Here is a 7,492-nt window from a genome sequence, read left to right as displayed (position 1 = left end):
ATGATACTGGTGCGTGGAAGAAATTAGGCCAATTAAGAGATTGTAATATAAGAACAGTGTTGTAAGTATAGCTCTTAACCAGCTAAAATCCGCCTCACCAATTTTGAAAGGTGTCACAAAAATTAGAATAAAAATACTGGGAGTATGAGTCGCAAGTCGTCTCCCAACGAGTTGCAAGAAAGGATGCTTTTATTAATCAGGAGTTTTCAAGAGAGTTTGAGTTTGGATAATGAGCAATTAAATAATTGTAAATTAAAGCAATAAAAACTAAGAATGATTATTAATATTCTAGATAAAAAGCCTTGATTGGGGGAATGATTAATTGGAAGTTCTATCCTTGTTGGGATCTCTTAAGTGCAGTATTAAAAAGGTTGTTGTTTTCACTTAGTTAACCCTTACTAAATAAAGGAAAGTCAAGTGATTGAGCTAACTTTTATTCGCAAATCCTAGTCCTCTCCCTTGGGAAGGTCTAGCGTTAGTAAATACAGAACTAGCCAACAACTTCCAGTTTAATCAGCACTTAAGCCTTCCAACTCAAGTGTCTCCTTTTAATCAACCCCCATGTCAAGTATGGAGTTTACTCAATTGACATGAATAAAACGCTCATAAAATATAAGAAGAAGACATGATAAATTAAATAAGATGGAGATTTAAAATTAAGTAAAAGTAAAAGCAATCATTTGCATTAACAATCCATGAAAATAATCCAATTACTACTCTAAACAAGAATTAAGAATATGGAATAAATAAAAGAGTAAGTAAGAAAACAAATTAGAATAGTGTCTTCAACGGAGGTAATGACTCTTCAATATTTAAAAGCAAAACTAATAAACTATGAATGTAAAGAGAACCTAGAGGGAAAGTAATCCTCTCTAAATTCAGATCTAAAAACCTAAAAAACTATCCTAATGAGAATATGTCAATGTGTATCTTGAGTCTCTGCATGTTCCCTGGCTTTATTATGTGTTTCTGGGCCGAAAACTGGGTCAAAACGCGGCCCGAAATCGCCCCAGCATTTTCTGTTATTTCTGCAGATCGCGCAGGTCACGTGTGCGCGTCTGTCACGCGTGTGCGTCATTCAGCGATTTTTCTTGTCACACGTACGCGTCGTCCACGCGTGCGCGTCATTCGTGCAGACTCCAATCCACGCGTATGCGTCAGGCACGCGCACGCATCGCTGCAAATTTCTCCATGTCGGCGCACGCGTGAGCCATGTGTGCGCATCGATGCTCGCTGGTCATCTCCTTAATTTTTTGTGTTCCTTGCATTTTTTGCAAGCTTCCTCTCCATTCTCTAAGTCATTCCTGCCCTATAAAGCCTGAAACACTTAACACACAGATCACGGCATCGAATGGTATAAAGGAGAATTAAAATATACAAATTAAAGATCTCTAAGAAGTAAGTTTTCAACCATAGAACAAAACTAGGAAGGAATTATAAAATCATGCAATTAGTATGAATAAGTGGGTGAAGACTTGATGAAACGACTCAATTAAACACAAGATAAACCATAAAATAGTGGTGTATCAGATACCTACTTCAAGTTGAGGAAGAAACCATAATAATAACAACTAAATCTAAAAAGTTATTAAATTTTGAAGGCCACTATTTATATACCTAAATTTCTAAGATATTGACACCAAATAAACTTAGAAAAATATTCTCAAGTGAAAAAAAATTATTTTTTCTCAACATAATTGCTAACTATGGTGGCACAAATAGCTTTAACTGCAAGCCTATTTTGTATAAAATTACAACAACTAAATTCCAAAATTTCAAAATAATATGAAGAGAATATTTGGATTTGTCAAGAGATTTTTTCTTCAAGTATTGCAAAGTATTAGAAACTTTACATTAGAATTTTATAAATTATCTACATTGATCTTGAGGTTGAACAAAAAGTTATAAATTTGACTTCATAAATGACTTGGTTCGCATTATACACAAGTTTCAATAAAGTTTTGCCTTCATAAGCATTTGCACAAATATTTACAATCATTTATGTGAAAATTTTTATGTTAAATGAGAGTTCTTTTATCTCTTTGATGGAGGCGGAAGTCAGCCAATTAAGAAATTATAGTAAGAACAACGTTGTAAGTACAGTTCTTAACCGACGAAAATCCGCTTATCAATTTAGAAGGGTTGTGACAAAATTAGAATGAAAATACTGGGATTAGAAATCCCAGGTCGTCTCCTAACGAGTTGACAAAAGGGTGCTATTTTATTAGTCAGGAGTTTTTCGAGAAATTTTGAGAGTTGGAGAACAGAAAAATAAAGGATTGTGAATTAAAGCAATGTAAATTAAAAGAGATTTATATAATCAAATAAAAAGCCTTGACCGGGGGAATGATTAATTGGAAGTTCTATCCTTCTTGGAATTCTCTTAAGTGTAGTATCAAGAGGTTGTTGTTTTCACTTAGTTAACCCTTACTAAATAAAGGAAAGTCAAGTGATTGAGCTAACTCTTATTCACGAGTCCTAATCCTCTCCCTTGGGAAAGATTAGCGTTAGTGCCTAGAGAGTTAGCCAACAACTTCTAATTTAACTAATCACTTGAGCATTCCAACTCAAGGGTCTCCTTTTAATCAACCCCCAAGTCAAGTTAGGAGTCTACTCCATTGACATGAATATAACGTTCACAGAAATATAAGAAGAAGACATGATAAATTAAATAAAATAGGAATTGAAAATTAATTAAAAATAAAAATAATTCTTTGCATTAATAAATCCCAAAATGCAACATACTTATCTGAACAGGGTTAATAAGTAATCAAAAGAGTAAAGGAATAAGAAAGCAAACTAGAATAATAGCAACTTCAACGGAGGTAGTGACACTTCTCAATATCCAAAGCAAAAGCATAAAAAGCATAAAAACTAGAACTATGAATGTGAAGAAAACCCTAGAGGAAGAGTGATTTCTCTCTAAGATTCTAATCTAAACTAAAAACTATGCGAATGAGAATGTGTCTTGAGTCTCTGCTCGTCTCTTGGCTCTAGTCTGTGTTTCTGGGCCGAAAACTGGGTCCAAACTCGGCCCAAAATTGCCCCAGCATTTTTTGCAATTTCTGCAGGTAGTGCATGTCACGCGTACGCGTCAATCACGCGTACGCGTCAATCACGCGTACGCGTCAATCACGCGTACGCGTCAATCACGCGTACGCGTCAATCACACGTACGCATCAATCACACGTACGCGTTGTTTGGCGATTTTCCTTGTCACGCATATGCGTCAGGCACGCGCACGCGTCGCTGTACAGACTCCAATTCACACGCACGCGTGAGCCATGCGTGCGCGTCGCTCCTTGATAAACCCCTATTTTATGATTCATCTTGTGCTCAATTGAGTGTTTTTTATCAATTCTTCACCCACTTATTCATATGAATTGCATGGTTTTACTACTCCTTCCTTATTTTATGATATATGTGAAAACATGTTTCCTATGCCTTAAAAATAATTATTTTAATTATCCTTCATTACCATTCGATGCCGTGATCTGTGTGTTAAGTATTTTCAGGCTTCATAGGGCAGGAATAGCTTAGAGGACAGAAAGGAAACATACAAAAATGGAAGGAAAGCACAAAAATGGAGTTTTGAAGAAAAGGCAGCAGCGCGCACGCGTGGACGACGCGGACGCGTGCCTAGAGCAGAACGCAACTGACGCGTACGCGTGACTAACGCGTACGCGTGACTAACGCGTACGCGTGACTAACGCGTACGCGTGACAAAGAAAAACTCCAAATGACGCGAACGTGTGACCCACGCGCATGCGTGACGGACGCCACGTGCAGAAAATTGCAGAAGTCGCCCCAAGCGATTTTTGGACCCTTTTTCGGCCCAAATCTAAGTCCAGAAACACAGAATAGAAGCCAGAGAATGGGGGGAATCAATAACGACAATTCAGACAACATTCATATACGCAATTTTAGGTTTAGATGTAGCTTTTAGAGAGAGAGGCTCTCTCTTGTCTCTTAGGATTTAGGATTAGGATTTAGGATTTCTATTATGATTAGGCTACTTCTCTTCAATCACAGGTTCAATGTTTCTTTAATTTATTTTCTACTTTTATTTATTCTATTACTTTAATTGTTATTTATCTTTTCAATTTGGTTTATGAACTCTATGTTAGGATTGATTTTCTTAATTAATACATATTGAGGTATTTCAAATTTATGATTACTTTCTTTAATTTATGTTATTGATGCTTCTAATTAATCCAAATTATTTTCATTCGAGTAGATTTTCTTCCCTCTTGGCTTTGGTTGAGTAATTGGTGACACTTGAGTTATTAAACTCAGCAGTTGATTGGAAATTGGGATTGCTGATTGATTTGGATCCCTCTAAAGCTAGTCTTTCCATAGGAGTTGACTAGGACTTGAGGAATCAAGTTAATTAGTCCACTTGACTTTCCTTTATTTAGTAAGGATTAACTAAGTGGGAGCAAAATCCAATTCTCATCACACCTGATAAGGATAACTAGGATAGGATTTCCAATTCTCATACCTTGCCAAGAGATTTTCTAATTATTAATTTATTTTTCTTGTCATTTAAATTACTTGTTCCTTATTTTAAAAACCCAAAAGAAAATATACTTTTTCCATAACCAATAATAAATCATACCTCCCTGCAATTCCTTGAGAAGACGACCCGAGGTTTAAATACTTCAGTTACAAATTTTATTGGGTTTTGTTACTTGTGACAACCAAATTTTTGTACGAAAGGATTCTCTGTTGGTTTAGAACTATACTTACAACACGATTATATTTGTGAATTTCTTTACCGGCAAGAATCTAATCGTTTAAAATGGCGCCGTTGCCGGAGAATTGTAATTGTGTGCCTTATTATTGGTTATTGTAAATATTTTATTTTTCTTGTTTATTTGCTTTTATTTTTGTTTTTAATTTTTATTAGCTACTATGAACTCTCACCCCCGTCGCTTTGAGTTTGGTTCTGATATTGTTACAAGGAATGAGAGCTATAACAGGAGCATGCATCAAGGTCAAAACAATCAAAGATGGAAGAAGCCACGAGGATCTGATCAACTCTTTCGGCAACAACAACTTCCAAGATACCATGGACAACAACCATTCTACAATGCATGCCAAGACAATAGTTATGGTGGACCCCTTCGTGACAACCCACCTCCACCAAGTTACTATGGTCAAGAGCCATTCCGAGGTATGTATCAAGATGATAGATATGGTGGACCCCTTGTAGTTACCAACAAGCCCCATCATATGCCTATGAACTACCTCCTCAACATAGCTATGAACCACCATACTCACAAGCCACCCACCACCATTCACCTCCATATGACCCTAACCATTACCCACCCCAATTCCAATCCAATTACTCCCAAGAACCACCACTTCCATATGCACTTTGTCCATATCCATCAACCAGAGAATCACAGGAACGTCTCAAGGAAACAGTGAATAAATTTCATGCAAGTCTTCACCAATTGGATCAAGCGATCAATCGATTAGTTTCCTGACGTTTGGACACTCAAGGAACCCCCATGGCTTCATGTGGACAATCTAATGAAGAACGTAGCATGAAGGAGATACTAGAAGCTCCAGTGGACAGTACGAAGCATGACTTTGTACTGGAACAGGTGGAGGAAGCCGTAATTATCGAAGAAGAAGAATTCGTTGAAGACTTAGGAGATGCTGAACCTCCATGGGAATCAAGAATTGTGGAGAATTCCGCCAAGCAGTTTTCAATTGATGCTAAGGAGGATAGTGCACAACCCCCGAAGCATATATCCTATGAAGAAATGGACGGAACAGCTCAAGAAACAAGTTCCCTTGGTAATGATCATCATGAATTAAACTCTCCTAGTAATGAACTTGCATCCACAAGTGAATTCTTTGAGACTGAAGAATCTTCCCCAAGTGAATATGAAGAGGACGTGGAGGTAGACTTTTCCCAACCTCCAATTTATGACTTGAGTGATGAGGAAGATATCGAAGACTGTGATCAAGACGTGGTTGCAGTTGAAGAAGTTTGCAAAGAAGTGGAGGAATTCACAGAAGAATACAAGGGAGTAGAGCTTGCAAAACCACTGGAAACATCTATCTCAAGGCCATTACCACCCAATACAAACTTCAAGTGGGTAAAATCCTTAGCCTTTATCTTTACTTTTCCACTTGAATATGGTTTGCTTGAAACAGATGGCCAGCTTAGAGCTCTTTGCGGCTTTAAGAGTTAGAGGGAAATGGCTCGCACTCAGAGCTGGTATGCAAGATTCAATAAAGCTCCATGCTTCAATTTGAGGTGCAAGGATTGGTATAGAGTTCGATTGAATGGGTCTCGGAAGATGTTTGGTCATCTTAGTGAAAATTCAAATTCCGCACTACCTGGCTGGAAAATGTAGATCAAGACAAAGATGGGTACAAAAGCAAGGTTTGGGATCCTGGAATTTATTCTGATAATCAATACTCCTGGAGTCTGAAAACCTGCTTTAACTTGCTCAAAGGCTTTACTTGCCTAGTGTGGGACCACGGAGGCCATTGGAATTGCAAACATTGGTGAAGATTTTTGGATGAGTTTAAGCACAAGCCACCATAGCAGGAAGCTCATCAAATGTCCAACTTAAGGACTTTAACCAAAAGTGCTAGGTGGGAGACAACCCATCATGGTATGATCGTTCCTTTAAAAACAATTAGTTAATTAAAAAGAATTTTGAAAAATGGTTAATGGTTTTTCGAAAATTAAAAGTGAGAAAGTGGTTAGGTGATTTTGAAGAAGATTTGAAATCAGTAATAAAAAAGATATGATTGAAAATTATTTTAAAAAAATGTGGTTGAGAAGATATGATTGAGAAGATATGATTGAAAAATAATTTAAAAAGACTTGATTTTTTTGGAATTAATGACTTGGTGGTGCACGAAATTGTGATCATCAACAATGGTGCCAAAGGACTTGGAGCTCTCAAACGTGAATCACACTTTGTCACAATTCCGCACAACTAACCAGCAAGTGCACTGGGTCGTCCAAGTAATAAACCTTACGTGAGTAAGGGTCGATCCCATGGAGATTGTCGGCTTGAAGCAAGCTATGGTCATCTTGTAAATCTCAGTCAGGCAAATTCAAATGGTGATGGAGGATTGATAATTAAAAGATGAATAAAACATAAAATAAAGATAGAGATACTTATGTAATTCATTGGTGGATTTCAGATAAGCGTATGAAGATGCTTTGTTCCCCTTGAACCTCTGCTTTCCTATTGCCTTCTTCCAATCATTCATACTCCTTTCCATGGCAAGCTTTATGTTGGGCATCACCGTTGTCAATGGCTACTTCCCATCCTCTCAATGAAAATGTTCTACGCACGCTGTCACCGCACGGCTAATCATCTGTCGGTTCTCGATCATACTGGAATAGGATTTACTGTCCTTTTGCGTCTGTCACTACACCCAGTACTCGCAAGTTTGAAGCTCGTCACAGCCATCCCTTCCCAGATCCTACTCGGAATACCACAAACAAGGTTTA

This window comes from Arachis ipaensis, chromosome B08, assembly GCF_000816755.2.
Source record: "Arachis ipaensis cultivar K30076 chromosome B08, Araip1.1, whole genome shotgun sequence".
NCBI lineage: Eukaryota > Viridiplantae > Streptophyta > Magnoliopsida > Fabales > Fabaceae > Arachis > Arachis ipaensis.
This window is presented reverse-complemented; position numbering follows the sequence as displayed.